This window comes from Hermetia illucens, chromosome 4, assembly GCF_905115235.1.
Source record: "Hermetia illucens chromosome 4, iHerIll2.2.curated.20191125, whole genome shotgun sequence".
Classification (NCBI taxonomy): domain Eukaryota; kingdom Metazoa; phylum Arthropoda; class Insecta; order Diptera; family Stratiomyidae; genus Hermetia; species Hermetia illucens.
The window spans coordinates 167683765-167700750 of NC_051852.1; positions in this window are offsets into that span (position 1 = coordinate 167683765).

A 16986-nucleotide genomic window follows, 5' to 3' on the forward strand; every position below is an offset into this window, starting at 1 on the left:
AAAAGGTCACTAACAGCACTGAAGGCACAAGGGTAGGATCTAAGAAAAAGCTGGAAAAAAACCAGTCCGGACGTGCTGATAATAACAAAAACCAGTGAGTTGACGTACGCGGAGATCTTACGCAAGATCAAAGCAGATACTTCCTGGACTGATCTGAGTGCAAATGTCACGCGGATAAGACGAAAAAAGAAGGCGCTGTTCGAACTTAAAGCTGGTGACGATGGAGGTGAAGGCCTACGAAAGAAAATTGAAGTGTCACTAGGTGAAGTTGCGGCTGTCAAAAAAGGTAAGGATTTAGAGGTAATCGAATGCTACGACTTGGATGAAGTCACCACAAAGTCTGAGATCTTCGAAAGCTTGCAGACCTAATTAGGATTACAATCGGAGTATGGATAGCTGACAAAAACAGCAAGGCGGCGATATGGAGTTACGGCGTAGCGCTTTCCAAAGACGAAATCCCAATTTCTGATGGGATTCAGAAATTGAAGAATGCTCCAGCACAGAAGAAACCGATCTGAGTTCGAAGAGCTACACGTGCAATATAAAAATGCGAGGAAAAATTGCAAGTAACTACCACGAAGAGCAAATCCGAACGGATATGTACTGACTCTGACCCATGGGGCGGCGCATACCGATGATGTCATCACTAAAGGCAACCGTTCCCCACCGATTACTTGTCCCGAGTTGTTGCAGAATTTAGTGAACACTCTGTTCCCAGCAGATGAGAATTGTATGAGTCGTCTTGCAGTACATGTGAATCCTGACGAAGTTCCGGTAGTGGTAAATGAGGAGTCATAGATGCAGCGAAAAGATTCACTGAAAAAAGACCCTGGGATCGGATGAATCGCTAATATTGCCTTGAAAGTACCCGCCAGGACAGCGTCAGGTATGTTCGCCCAACTTTTCACAGCTTGCCTTAGAGAAGGAGAATTCTCTGAGCTATGGAAGATACAAAAGCTCATGCTCACTCCGAAGGTAGGTAAGCTATTGGTATGGCCAATATGTCTTGTCAATACTATTGGGAAATTATTTGAGCGAGTAATATACAACAGATTGCTCGTTGTTACGGAAAAGGAAGGATGCCTTTCCGACAAACAATTCGGATTTTGTAAGGCGAAATCAATTGTTGACTGGCTTGGCTCAGGCTGCAATACAAGGAGACACATACTGCGCAGTAATTATCCTCGACGAAACAAATGCGTTCAATACTGCAAAATGTAAAAAAAATCATCGAGGCTTTAGTCAAGCTACAGGCCCCGAAATACATTGTACGCATTTTTTTGTGTTTCTCCTTGAGAGAAGACTTTACTGCGACTCGAACGATGGGCTAAAAGTATTCCTGATAACTTGCGGAGTCCCTACTGTGGCTAGTTATAGAGTGTTGACGCTATGCCTTCCGGGCAACGTGACATTGGCTTCGCCGATGATACCAGAATAACAGTATTTGCAAAGCATCAAGACGACATCGAGATCTACGCAAATGAAGTGATATGGAAGATCAATTCCTGGTTTAGAAACTCCAGCCAATCGTCTCCTTGGCGGGGTCACCTTCATTGGATTCGCAGACGACATGAGAATTGCAATTTGGCAATAAATTCGGCTCAACAGGTTGCGATGGGCGGGTCGCTTAATCTCTATGGATGAGGATGATCCAGCCCGAAAAACTATAAGGGAAATATCTATGGTAGAAAAAGAATACGAGGCAGATTCTGCACGAGAAGGAGCGATGGCGGAGGCCAGGATGCCAGACAACTTTTAGGGATATCGAATTGGTGGATCTCGACGATGTTCAGACCAATTTTGGCGAGTGAATTCTCTTAAGTGCGAATTACGTGACCATACCATCGAAGACGCCTCTCTCGCAGTTTTTTCACGATCAGTGCAACCCCATATCGATCGCGGATATCCTCATTTTGGATGTGATCAAAGCGTGTCACGCCACTAGTCCAATGTAACACCTTTATCTTAATTATCGCAAGGTGTCGTTCATTAATTTATGACTTTCCTTCCAGAATCATAAACCTCCTTCTTCGTTCAACTGTTTCTTGATAAATGTTGAACTCTTGTTCTTTTGTCTAGGTTGCTTGGTTACTGCTTTAATTTCCCTAAATTCATAGCCTTTCAACTTTTTTGGTGGATTTCGGGAGAGGATCTTTTCGTATTACGAACAGCTTGCATTCTTTTAGTTATTTAGGTAGTGACGGCTGGGAGCATGTGCCACCACCATGGTTTCCCCCGGAACTGAAAGATTAGGTTCAGTGGTGCCAGTTCGCAACCCAATGGGACATCCGTGGGGACTTGGGTTTGTTGGATTTTCCGTTCTTGTATATCTGCCGGCAAAGCTATGGACAATAGTAGCGAGATAGGCGGAAATACCAACCTTCACCAAGGACTCCTGTATTGGGCTCCAAGTGACCGAATTAAGTCCATTTATCACGTCTAGCGTCACTATCACGCAACATTTGCTGGAACCACCCTTTTCACGAATTACATCTTTGGGCAAGCCAGGCATCAATGATTGATCTGGCTCTACAGAATCCAACCATTCATCTGAACACTCTCTTTGTCTCTCGCTTTAGTATTCTTCCCAGAGTGTTCAGAAGAGACTTTAAATTATTTGCATCTGCTTCATCTCCGATAAACTTGCTTTCCAGGAATCCGACTTCAGGTGCGTTGATGCTCCTTGGAACAAGCTGACAGTAAATGTCAGCAGAGCCACTCAATGTGCTACTTGGTTAAACCCTCCCAAGCCGCATTTCCGAAATGTCCCGTTTTATACTACATTCCTTCTCCGACTTTACCTTAAACCAGCTTTCCATAAGACTCCTTGTTGGAAGCATTCTTGAATAGTGCTCTGTTAGTTAGTTTAGTTAGTTAGTTAGTTAGTATCCTTCTGCAGTTGTGTAAAAGCAATTCATCCGATGGTAGGTAGGTAGGTATTAGTGGCCGCCCGAGGAGCCCAATTAGCGCTTGGGTGCGCCGTTTTGATGCCACAAACTCCTAAGACCGTGACTGTATTTATGGGAGCAGGGAGGCAGAGTCCAGCTGGCTAGGACCTTCAGAGCCAGCCCGTAGCATTCAAGAAGGAAAGCAGCTCTCCAATCCTGCAGCTAGAAATCTCTCTGAGGTTCCCAAAGAATGGTTTACCCAGTGTCCGCAGCCTGTCACTAGCCAGAGCTGGGCAATCGCTATGTGATATTTGGATCTTTTTGTCTGATCGACTGCTCCGCCTCTTCGGATATTACAATATATTCCGCATTCTCATAGCCCGTTCCCTTACTACTTTCACTTTCCGACCCAAGATTATGCCCTACCACCTGAGTTCTTTTACTCTGTCGCCGTCCTTAGTTTTCAGCGTCAATTAATCTGCTTATTTGTTTCTGAGGACAATATGCAATTAGGAATTTACTTTTTGGTGTATTGGTCCTCAAATTAAGTAAGTAATTAAATTAACTCGGCGAACATGCCCGGTCTGAATTCCAGAGCGAGCTTAAGGACCTTATTTGGCACGCTGATTAGACCCGACGCCTTCAGGTCTTACTGTCATTTCCTCCTAGCCGTCTTAGGTCAGGTTCAGCCTTAATCTTTTTAGTATTTTCTCGTATGATAGAGTTCCTTGATGGAAATTACAACTGTCGCTGAGTCAATCAGCATCATTGGTATTTTTTTTGTTTTTTTATTGACGACCTGGCTCCATCCACCCTTTTGATTTTCCATAGGTTTCACCGCGATAGCTGACATTCGCGCTTGGAGGATGTGTTTTGCCCATCTGTACTTTTAGTTTCATTTGCTGAAGCAGCCACAATGTTTTTTTCCTGTTGGGCACCTGTTGAGTCCCTAGAGGTTCCCCTTATTTGTCTGACAGTCTTTCATTTGACCATAGTTTCGATTTTTCTTCGGAACTTCTTATAAAACGGGTTTTTCCAGATCAGGGTAATGTTTTTGGTGAGTCTTGGCCTTACTGCCTCACTTTTAGCGTTTATTGAGCTTCCCTGAGCTTTCTTTTTTGCCCTTTTTGAGATTGGAGGAGATGTTTAAATTGATGGGCTCATCTTAAATGGGCCAATTTCTTGGCCCTGGAGTACTGCTTTACAAGATGCGGTGGGAACCGAGACCTTCTTTTAGTCTGTGTTATTGGTACTTTTGGTAGAGTCGTGGTTTGTTTGAACGCTTTTGTCAGCCTATCTGTCTGTCACACGTACTTTTATCAGAAATGGTTATTCCTGTTGACACTAGATTTGGTGGGAAATATGGAACTATAAATGCGCACACAAGCAGTGAGTAGCAAAGTCCGCCATGCTATTAACATAGTATGCTGGTCCCAAGCCCAGGTAAAGGAGGAGGGTTTGAGGCAACGTACTCTGTACTATCCTCAGTAAAACAAAAATAAAATGCTGAGATCAGGGAAAGAGATAAATAGAGTATAGTTGGAGTTATACTACTATGCTAAATCCTACCTGATCTCTCTTGGTGACAGGCCCCGCGACAGGTCGACCAAGAAAATGCATACAATATCGTTACAAATATGATGATCAGATTAAGTCACAGGCCTCGGAGAAATGCTAGGGCGTCCACCTCAGTCGACGCGGCAGGACGGGCCTCGGTCCTGTCGAGAAATGGGCAAGGGTTCTTGACGCATGGACGGCGTCAGGACGTAAGCAAGTTAGTCCGCACCCAACGAACAAAACAAATACGTGTCTGCACGCTAAATATTCGTACCCTAACTGGAAAGACCGAGGAACTCGCAAGAGCCCTTCGGAAAAGGTGCATTGACATCTGCGCTCTGCAAGAAACCCGATGGTCTGGTGCCAAAAGCTGCGACATTGAACGCGAATGCGGTAAAAATGGCTACAAACTTGTCTATTTTGGTAACCCACACACTCAATATGGTATTGGCATTGCCATCTCAGAGGGTTTCCGTGATGCCATTAAAGAAGTCGAACGATTTGATGATCGGCTGATGAAGCTCACCATTATATCAGCTGATCGCACTATTCACTTCTTCACCGCGTGTGCACCACAGACAGGCCGACCTGATGCCGAGAAAGATGCCTTCTGGCAACTTCTCGATGAAAAGACTTGTCACGTGCCTGCTGACGATTACATAATCATTGCCGGCGACCTTAATGGTCATGTGGGTGAAAAGGCAGACGGTAACAGGTGCCATGGGGGAAGGGGTTCGGAGCGCGCAATGAAGGTGGCGAACGTATAATCGATTTTGCGGACACCCATGACCTTGTACTTATGAATACATGGTTCATCAAACGATTGTCTCATCTTCCCACATTTTATAGTGGGAACAAGAAAACGCAAATCGACTATATTCTCATAAGACGCTAACATTTTACCACTGTCACTGATTGCAAAGTCGTTCCCTATGAGACCATCGCACCTCAACATCGACCGTTGATTCCCGTCCTGCGAATCAAGCCACCGATAAAACGGCGTGAGGAACGCACTGGCCCGCCGCGCATTAAATGGTGGCGATTTGGTGAGAAGAAAGGAGAAACGGTCTCACTCATACGATTGCCAACCATTACGAATGTGGAAGAATCATGGAACCAAATGAAAGACACGATCCACAAAGCGGCCTCTGCAACCCTCGGGGTCACCAAACCGAGTAAGCGGTACATCAACCGAGATACTTGGCTTTGGAATGATGATGTTGAAAAGAAGGTCCGTGAAAACAAACGCCTGCTAATTGGCAAATTTATAAGAATGCCGCTGTCACCCGAGCGAATCATTTCAAAAATCTTTACGATAAACTGGACACTCGGGATGGTGAGGGAGATCTGTATCGACTTGCTAAAAGCCGTGATGAATGCACACAGGATATCGAACACTTCTGTTGTGTTAATGACAAGAACGGTACTTTGCTTACCAACCGTCGAGCCGCAACGGATAGATGGCGAGAATACTTCGAGCAGATTTCAACTGAAGAATTTGCTCATCCTCCACTTCCACAATCATTGCCGACATTTGGAGTAGTTCCACCAGTCAGCGCAACTGAAGTTGAGGAGGCAATAAAACAAATGAAATCGGGGAAAGCAACAGGACCTGACGACATCGCATCTGAGCTCTGGAAAGCGAAGAGCTGGGACCCAACACTGTGGCTCAGTGAATTCTTTAACCGGGTTATTCAGGAAGGAAGAACACCATCTGACTGGAAAGAAAGTACCACTGTTCCAATATGGAAAAAGAAAGGTAGCCCAGCAGAATGTTCAAATTACTGTCCGATGAAGATTTTTGAACGCATTCTTGACAACCGTATTCGCGAAATCGCTGAAATAACCGTGAATCAAGCCGGATTTGTCAAGAACTGCGGAACTACTGACGCAATACACACTGCGCGGTTACTTATGGAGAAACACTGTGAAAAGCATCGCCCTCTTTACATTGCCTTTCTGGATCTAGAGAAAGCGTTTGACCGTGTACCACACGAACTCATCTGGTATGCTTTACGACAACACTTCGTGCCAGAAGAACTCGTGCGCTGGGTTCAATTGCTCTACCACGATCCGAAAAGTAAAGTTCGAAGTATGGCGGGTGTATCAAAACCGCTTCGTGTCTCTGTTGGTGTTCATCAAGGAAGTGCCCTCTCACCACTCCTCTTTGTCCTTGTTATGGACACCGTCACATGGGATATCCAACGTCCAGCGCCCTACACATTGCTTTATGCAGATGATGTTTTCCTAGCATCTGATAGCAAAAATTATCTCGAGCAACTTGTTCAAAAATGGAATGATCGCCTCATGCAACACGGTCTCAGATTGAATTTAATCACAATCACTGTCAGCGGCAGTGATCTGCCCAGAACTGAGCGATTTAAATACCTCGGGTCAACGCTATCAGCCAATGGAGAACTGCGTTATGAAATTGCTTCACGCATTAACGCAACCTGGATGAAGTGGCGTTCCACAACTGGTGTCCTTTGTGATCGACGTATCAACGAACGTCTCAAATCTAAAATTTACCGCAATGTCGTCCGTCCAGTCGCTCTCTATGGTTCTGAGTGTTGGCCGACCATAAAAGACAATGAACGGCGTCTTGCGGTAATGGAGACGAAGATGCTACGTTGGACTAGTGGCGTCACACGTTTAGATCACATCCGAAATGAAGATATCCGTGATCGTTATGGGGTTGCACCGATCGTGGAAAAGTTGCGAGAGAGGCGTCTTCGATGGTATGGTCACGCAATTCGTGCAAACGAGAATTCACTTGCCAAGATTGGTCTGAACATCGAAGTCGATGGTAAACGATCAAAAGGCAAACCTAAGCAACAGTGGCTTGATACGCTGGATGGGGATTTGATAGCCTCGAGATTGCACCCAGATCAGGCATTCGATAGAGCCAAATGGCGAAGCCGATCACGACGAGCCGACCCTGCTTGTGAACGGGACAAAGGCTGAAGGAAAAGAAGAAGAGGCAGTGAGTAGCATTGTTTTACATTGCCTTTGAATTGGGGGGGACAGAGGGCTTCCCGTCGAGCTTCCGGTTTTCAGAAATCTAATTTAAACATCGCTTTTTAATACTTTAAAAGATTGTTGAATTTCTCGTCACTAGGTAGCTAATATTTCGAGTAAAGGAAAATTTAATTGCAGCTAAATCGTCCTTTTCCACTTAAAATACTGCGTATCGAATCATTTCAAAGATGCCAGATGTGATGAACCATAAACTAATCAAGAAAAACAAAGCGAATTAGGATGCCCCAAATCGCTGGATAGTGTTTCTATCTAATATACTCGTATCTTTGTCTGTATCTATCCAGAGATTAAATCCGGCACTTGTCTGCATAGATGGGCCTATAACATAGAAGGTGGTGTATGTGATTGAACAGCCTAATGTGAGGTGATTACGAGAAGGTTCCGCAACACATATGACAAGGGTCAATCCGAAAAATAGTTTCTGAAACCGCAATGTGACATGGAAACTTTCTTGCCAAGGACTTATCATCATGTATCATGCCTGTTAATTTATCAGACGGAGACAAAGGTCTGACTCCAACTCAGAAGTGAGAGTGTCAGGTCACCATATATGTAACTTCCTTTGGTTTCCCAACTGTCTTAAGGATATATCGCAGAAGGGACCAAGTAGGAAAGGACTATCGTGCCAACTACTTGACAACTATTCCCTCAGTGATATCCCAAGGAGACAATGTCAACGTTTGCATCCCTTGAAATTTACATTTAGATTGGAGCATGCGATACCATAACAATATCCCTCATAAGAATGTGACTGTCTCACGTCAGACATATAGTAGTTGCCTAATCAGGAAATTCTCCGGATAATTACTTGGCATGTGGAATATGATAGCAGTGACATGTATGGGTTTGGAAATTTGAGATACTGGGGCTCCTTGAGTTCGTGACGAAACTTGGATGAAGTAGTTTTTTCGGTGGAAAGCATGAAAATCGATTTAGCAAAACATCAATCAGTTCAATGTAGAATTGGAGAGAATAAAGCACGAAATCTGGATACCTTGCTCTGTCGGCGAAATGATACAACAGTAGAGATAAATCTGTGTGATTTTCATTTGCTAGGATACATGAACACGTCTGCACAATCCATCATCGTACACCTACTCAACTGCTTGGGAATGAGTCCCGTGTGTAGACTACCGCCGCGGTTTATGCGATCTATGCAGAGGTGTTAGAATCAACTGAGTAAGCGAGCTGGAATGCCTTTTACGTTTAGGTTGGTAACTTATCTTGTTTTCAGAAGATTATTGATTACTCATGACACGCAGTTATACGATAAAGTTGACTCTTGTACGTGTGTAATTGTATCGGGGTTGTTCAGGCTGGTGGTATCAAAGTGCAGACAGTACAGTCCAATAGAATATTCACTAATCATATGTCGAGAACATCTGGGTGGAATAAGAAGCTGGGAGAAAGACAAACTGTTAATATTTTCCTCAGCTTGGAGTAGACGAGATGTTAATGTACAGAAGTCCTTAACTTTCCATCAGCCGCAAGCCATTAGCGATAGCATCGACAAACACTGCAAGACGAATGTGTGGAGTCTTGGATTATTAGCAAAGCAGCTACTGCTCTTACGATTTCCCGCAAGCAGGCACCCTTTCCCATTCAGATGTTAAACGTGAGCATGCATGTAAAATGGTAGCCCTAGACAAGAGCGCTCCTCTGGAGTGGCTTGAAATTAATCGTTCGCAGCACTATTGGTGACAGCGAAGTCATTCATCAGGAAGCCGGGTGCACGGCGAGCTCCAATCCAATGCATATGAAAACTGTGTGTATAAAAGTTAATAATCAACACTTTAAATCGGCCTAACAACAGGGAAATTAATGGCAATGGTTCAAAACTAAACACTTTCAAGGACCATTTGGGGCTGATTGACGGGCATCCCATTTTTGAGAATTTCCCACGGTAAGCGAAAAGTTTGCAATCCTGGAGACGATACTGTGAGTGGAGCATCTATGTATATACTTTCCTCTGTTTAGAGGTTTTGTGTAAAACAAAACCTTATTAAAATTGGTTTACTCTCTGTCTGTCCGTCTGTCTCTCTGTTTTTTTGGAGAAGGTGAAAGGCACAGGCCTGGACACCTCAGCGTGTGGGATTGTTATCCACTAGAACCACCGCCGACTCCTCCAAGCCCCGTGGAACCACCATAAGGTATTACATCACGAGGCGGAGCCAGCTCACTCTAGCTTGGAAACCTTTCATCTCTACACGGCGTACGTAGCCGTGCTTTTCTAGTCTCCTGATGCGGTGGAACCATGGAGTTGATCGCATCCCAACCTTCCTGACATTCTATTATTCTTTGCACCAGTTTTTCTGGTACGAGCACTACCCCTAGAGCCTCCTCTAGGTTCTTTACACAAATCTCGGGAAGTAGAAGAATACATGCTCTGGGTCCTCTGGGATTCCATTGCAGTTTGGACAATCGGGTGAGGTATCTAGTTTAAACCTGAACAGGCACTGGCGATATTCTCCATTCCTCTCACCGTGCCGTCTCTCCAATCACTCCTTAATGGCAGGGATGACCTGTGTGTCCGCCGACCCTTTCCCGAGCTTTCCCAACGCTCTTGCCATCTATTTAGACATCTCTACCTTTCGGCATTCTTCGTCTGCGAAAAAGGAGAGATAGACTTCGCATTGTATATGTTCGTCATCTCATCTGCCAAGATGTCAATGGGCATCATTTCAGAGATGACAAATGTTGCATCCTCTGAGACAGCCCTGAATGCCGAGCACACCCTTAGGGCTGTTCTTCTGTAGACTGAATTCAGTTTGTTAGCGTTGAATGTAACCTGCAATTCCTTTCCTCAAACTGGAGCTGCATAGAGTAGGATCGAACTCACTACCCTAGCTATAAGCAACCTAGAAGCATGCCGTGTCCCTCCCACGTTAGGCATCATCCTTGCCATGGCTACACTTGCAGTGGATGCCTTGTGATAAGCATACTGCACGTGTTGCTTATAGCTAAGCTTCCCGTCTATCATCACTCCCAAGTGTTTGATGGCAGGTTTAGAAGTGATGATGTGATTCCCGATAGGAATACGGGCAAAATTTCTTACGGCGCTTGGTGATGAGGACCGCTTTGGTTTTTCCCTCCGCAAGTGTCAGACCAGAACTTCCTAGTCAACCCTTAACAGCACTGACCGCTTCGCATGAGTATAACTCAGCATCTTCGAGGTGCTTTGCGACCACAACCAACGCTATATCATCGGCGTAGTCCACCACCGTGGCTTCCTCCGGAAGGGGAAGATTGAGTATATCGTTGTACATGATGTTCCACAGCAGAGGCAACGTACTCCTGGAGTTCGTCATCAATGCCATACCAAAGCCTCCGTTTTTGTAAATTACTGTTGACAATAGCTGCAAAATAAGCGGGAATACCAATCTTCACCAGAGATTGCCGTATTAGGTTCCAATTGGCCGAATTGGATGCATTTCTCGCAGCCAGCATCACCACCACGCGGTATTTGCTAGTACTGCCCTTTCTGTGGATTGCATCTTCGGCCAAGTCAGTAATCATTTTGATGGCATCAATGGTTGTTCTGGCTTTACGGAATCTATATTGTCGGTCTGAGAGGCCTCCCTGGCCCTCAACAACCGGGAGTAATCTATTATAGAGTACTCGCTCTAGCATTTTTCCCACAGTATCCAAAAGACAAATAGGTCTGTAGGAGGATGGCTCACCTGGAAATTTGCCAGCCTTAGACAGTAGCACTAGCTTCTGTCGCTTCCATCATGCAGGAAATATCCCCTGGGACATGCACGCTTTGAAGAACTCAGTGAATATGTCCGGTCTGGATTTCACGACAAGTTTAAGGGCCCTATTCGGCATGTCATCCAGACCCGGAGCTTTGTTCTGGTTTTGCGGGCTTCCTTATAGGCGCGCTCTTTTTGCCTTTGGTCGATTCTGCCTACTGCCCTTTGAGCCGCTCGGCTCGGTGACAGGCTGATCGAAGTTTGGCCAGTTCATCATTCCACCAGTAGTTTTGTCTTCTACTGGCGAATGAGCACCTCTTAGGCATGGACGTGTCACACGCTTTGTTGATGCATTGGGCTACATGGATCGCTCTTTCCGTAGAGGCACCTGCATTATCAGGTTGATCTAACCACACCTCTATGAAGGTCTGCTTATCCAAAGATTTTGCAGACCAGCCTGAAATTTTTTTCGGTTTCGGGCATGATAAGTCTTTGTCCTGAGGCTCGACACATGTCTCAAAGAAGATTGCCTGTTGATCGCTGTGGGTGTAGCGTTCGCTGACGCACCAGGACATACCACGCGCCAGCGAAGGGCTGACAAAGGTCAGGTCTACAACCGAGCCTGACCTCCCTTTCTGGAAGGTGTTTACAGCACCTTTGTTAGTCTGTCTGTCTGTCTGTCACAGGCATTTTTCTCAGAAACGGCTATACCGATAGACACGAAATTTGGTGAGAAGGTGGAAACTGTGGACCCCCAGACATGCAGTGAGTAATATCCCCCTACGTTGAGATTTAGGGAGGTCCCCATACATGAAAAAGGGGGGTGTAAAATTTCTTTCACTAAATATAGTCATGTGGGGTCTTAGTTTTGAGATTTGTTAAAAAGGCGGGGAGTGCGAAGGGTGCAAATTGATGATTTCTTTAACGGAGCCATTCTCAGAAACTACACAACCGAAAAATCTGAAAAAAATCATGAAGCTGCCTCTATACGGTACCCAGGCCTCGAAATACTCTCTATATCGATACCTGTTCAAATTAAGTTAATAATAGTATATTACCGTATTTTTGGGAAAATTGAGTAAAACCCCCCTTAAGGTTATGTCAGAGTTATTGGTAGTAGTATAAAATATAATATGAAGCATTTTATCTCCAAGTTTGATCAAAATCATACTATTATTAACAAAGTTACAGTAGCTCAAAGTTGCCTTATCGTGTAAATTTACAACCCGAAGTACTAAATCTGATATGCTAAATGCATATTCTTAACGGGCTACGTACAAATGGGATAGTTCTACACTCAAATATACTCACACAAGAAACAAACAAAACCTTTCATGCCTGAAGCGCCCAGTTTCCGGTTTGCCGATTTGTTTTTATACAAATCGCGCGTCTCACTTGTCAGAATGTCCATCGGGATCATTCCCGCATGCCTGGTATTGTTCTGAAGGCGCTTCAAACGGTAAGTCATCTTTACTTTCCTCTGATTACTCGCAAACGCTAATGCTTTCTCCCAAACTGGTGCCGCGTATAATAGTATGGAGTGAATCACTCCGGCCACAAGTGATCTGCGACTGTTTCTTGGACCTCCAATGTTAGGTATCATCCGCGCTAATGGTACGCCGGTATTTGCCGCTTTCTCACCGGCTTTTAGCGTCAATCATCACCCCCAGGTATTTGATAACCGGTTTCAAAGCGATGATGTGCCCACCAACACAAATATTAACCGTATTCACCTTCTTACGGTTGGTAATGAAATAGGGACTTTCGTTTTAGCCAGTGAGCTTTTAATCCACTCCCACCTAGCGGAATTGAACGCATTTTTGACGTTCAACGTCCTCACGATACAGAATTTATTAGATGACATTTTTTATAACCACCCTGTACCCTGTTTCCCAGGGGCTTTGGTCTGCTTCCGGGCAAAATTCTTTGAAGCATTATCGCTTGCTGGTTCGTATAGCTTGCTTAAGCCTACCCCGAAGGTTCACATGTACCTGCCGATTCTAGTTTAAGTCTGGTCCTCCTCTAGATCGTTGGCAGATCCATCTAGGTTGATAACATGCAGCCCGCAACTCCGCGATCTCTTCATTGTACCAATAGTTTGACCGCCTTTTTGCGAATCCTCGCCGCCACGACATAGAAGCGTCGCATGCTCTCATTATGCGTTTTATCATTTGCTCTACCTTTCCTGAAGCCGCACCACCGGGATTGTGGCCTCCCAATAGTATCTCTATGAATGCATCCTCTTCAAACCTTTTCACGGACCAACTCTGATTTCCAGCTCCGCGGGAACGCACAACGCCGCATGGCCCATATTCCATCTGGAAGAAAATTGCCTGGTGGTTGCTATGAGTATAATGCTCACTGACAAACCATGCCAGTCTGGTACTCACATATGCCAGATAGGCTATTGATTTCGACCCTGTCCCACCAAAGGTGGACATATTTCTTGCATTTGCAAGTACCAAGTGTAGTTCCGCGAAACTTTGGGGTTTCAACTTCTTGTACATATGTAGATGTCAGCTATTTTTGCCCTATTGAATCTAACTTCTGCAAACTCCATCACTTTTTGAATGGCTTGATTTCCACACATCCATATTGTCGCCTTGCCAGTTAGATATGTAGTCCAGGCATCGCTTTTATAGTTTCGATAAGGCTTGTTGATTACGGCAGCTTCGATCTCCTTCTCATAAATGGAAGGAAGGTCACTATGTTTCCTTTCCCCTTTCCCGGTGAGAGCCTTTTTGCCTTTTGTGCCGTGCGAGGATCCGTTCCCGAACTCTCTGCTCCTCTTTTCAAGCTTACCGCCCTTTGGATTTTGAGGTGGTGTCAGCGACCTTTGATTTCATTAAGGCTGTTTTTTTCATAACTGTTCAGTACACGAATGACTAGTTGCCGTCGAAGTACGCTAAAATCCCCGACTGCATACATTTTTTCGTAGAGACGCCGACCTTTATTCGTCATGATGCATATGGGGGATTAACCCTACTAGCACCCTGCTTCCCCTGATGTTGTTCGATAAGCACTGCATACCCGGAGTGCACTTAGTCAGTTCGTCATTCCAAGTTTCCCGCAGTTTGATTTGTCTTCCAGAACAGTTACCCAAAATGGAGCCGTGTAGAGTAGTACGGAGCTAACCCTTGAAATAAGACGACGTCAACTTTGCCTTGGTCCATCGTACCCTCGAGATCGTAACAGCGATGGAAAAAGAAATTCAACGACGATGCGTAAAATGTACTTTGTAGTTTGACTAGAGCCTCTACGATTTTCGTCCACTTTGCAGTGTTGAATACATTTTTTACATCGAGTGTCACTACTGCGCAGCATTTGTCAGGCCAGTCTTCATATTGATTGCGTCGATGATTGATCTCCCCTTATGAAACCCGAATTGCTTGTCAGATAGGCCTCCGTCCTTTTCTGCAATAGCGAGCACCTGTTCAAATAGTTTGCCGATGGTATTGACCAAACATATCAGTCGACATGAAAGAGATTCTCCAATGGTATACCTGGCTTCGGTATAAGTATCAGCTCTTGTAGCTTGCCGTAAAAACTTGGGCAAACATACCTGGTACTGTTCTTGCTATCACTTTCAGGGCCATATTCGGGATTCTATTCTGCGTCCAATTTGTTAGTTACCCAGCTCATCGTTTGTAATGAACCAAACGGGGTTGAGATGATCAAACGACCACTCTGAGTGGCCGAAGACGAGCTAGAGGGAAGAGCTATCCCAAAAACCTAAAAAGTTGGCGAAATTGACCATGAAGGTCCGCCCGCAAATACTGAAGCTCCATCGGGACGCTCGGTCGACACGTGCTTGCATGCCTCTGTGCTAGCCGCAATCGAGACTTGGACGATCCACGACGGAACCCAGCCTGTTTCTTCTATCTCAGATGTTTATTGAGAGGCGACCCGTGGGGTTCTCTCTTTTCCTTGACATCCTCAGTCAAGGTATCCAAGTATCCAAGGAGAATTCTTCGTTTTGTCGACACAAAGAACAGCACAAGTGTCAAATCACACTCACTTCGAGTAAGTCCGAAATATGAACCTTTTTCACCAACAGCCAAAAATGTCCTCCCCGCCCATCAGCCGTCAGTCGATCAGCCGGTCCCGCTAACCTGGCCTTTAAGTTCTAGAATTCATGCTGTCAGCAACATACGCAGTTTCGTTGGTGGATGGGGCAGAAAATATCTCTCGGTCACGATGAATTCGCCCGAATCATTCAATAATCTGCAATATGTGGCGAAATTTAATTTAATTGCAAACTATAGAATGCTTTATTTGCTCAAATAAATTACGAAAAAGACGAATGGCGTTATTCTGTGTGATGGTTTCATATGAATTCTATGCGAGGTTTGGAAGATTATAGCCTGCTGATCGCTGTGTGTGTACTCCTTGTTGACATATCACTGCAAGTCTTTGATAAGGGTTTCACTGACGAAAGTGAGCTCTACCCTCCGATATGTGTTGACTCCCTCATTGTTTTTCTGTTTCCCCAATGTGGCCGAACTGCCAGTACTTAAAACATTTATGGACTTGATTTTGTTCTTGTATCTATCAGGCCACCCATCCAATATGTACTTTGCATTGATTGCAGCAGTCGCCTGTTTTATTGTTTTGATAGGAAGACTTATTGACGCTATCGCCTTCCTAAGTCGTATTACGTTAGCCTCGCTCATTGATTGTACCCCTAATTGACATTGCAAAGCCTCACAGATCTTGGATTTCGTGGCGACTTCATCCAGGTCCTTGCATTCTATCACTATCGAGGTTGTACCTCTGCGATCTCTTTGTCATTTATTGTGCATTGCTGAGATATCCTTGTCACCTTGGATAGCTTCCTTGTCAAAGAGCTTCTTGGGAACATCGTTTGTGTTGCTACGGCAACCATCCCTTTTCGTTGACTCTGTTGGCTGTCTGTCTATCTGTCACACCCGATTTATTCTGAAACCACACAGGCGCCATTTTGTGTTGAGTTTAAGGGGGGGGGGGGCTACCGATTTATGTGAAAGGGAGTGTACATTTGCGGCAGCATAACTTCCTTTTTCAAAACTCAATAAAAACTATTGTATGCATCGGAAAATATTTATTTATTTTTTATAATGTAGGTACATGTCTAAAGTTTTTATTTACATTGTTTTGAAGATCAAATCTGTTAGGTGACGTCCCCCATTCTCCATATATTGCGTAAACCGATTTCTGGCGTTTGTCATGACTCTTGTTAGCATAGCAGGTGTTATGTTGGCAATTTCTTCTTGGATGTTGGTTTTCAAATCTTGTAGGGTTCTTGGACGGTTCACATAAACACGGGATTTCAAAAAACCCCATAGAAAAAAATCACAAGGGGACAGATCGGGAGAGCGTGCCGGCCATTCTAAATCGCCTCTAATTGAGATAAGACGCTCTGGAAAGTGTTCCCTCAAAACAGCCATCGATGTTCTTAAAGTGTGTGCTGTTGCACCGTCTTGTTGGAACCAAGTGTCATCCAAATCCAAATTTTCTAGCCGTGGGAAAAAAAAATTCTGTAGCATGTTTACATACCGGTCCGAATTCACTGTGCAGATGCGTGTTTGCGCGCAGAACGTCGTGGTTCTCAGGTGATCTAACCGGCCGAGGGACTCCAGTTCTTCCTTTTGCCGCACTTGCAGTTTGTCTGAATGTAGTGACCCCTTGGGGGGGGGGGGGCAACGGGGCTAAATTAAAGCGATTCCGAAATGCACGCTGTGTTGCAATAACCGAACATCCGCTTGAAAAGTAAACCTCAACGGCAAAGACACACTCTTCACTATTCCAACGCATGATGGCGACTGAACTGT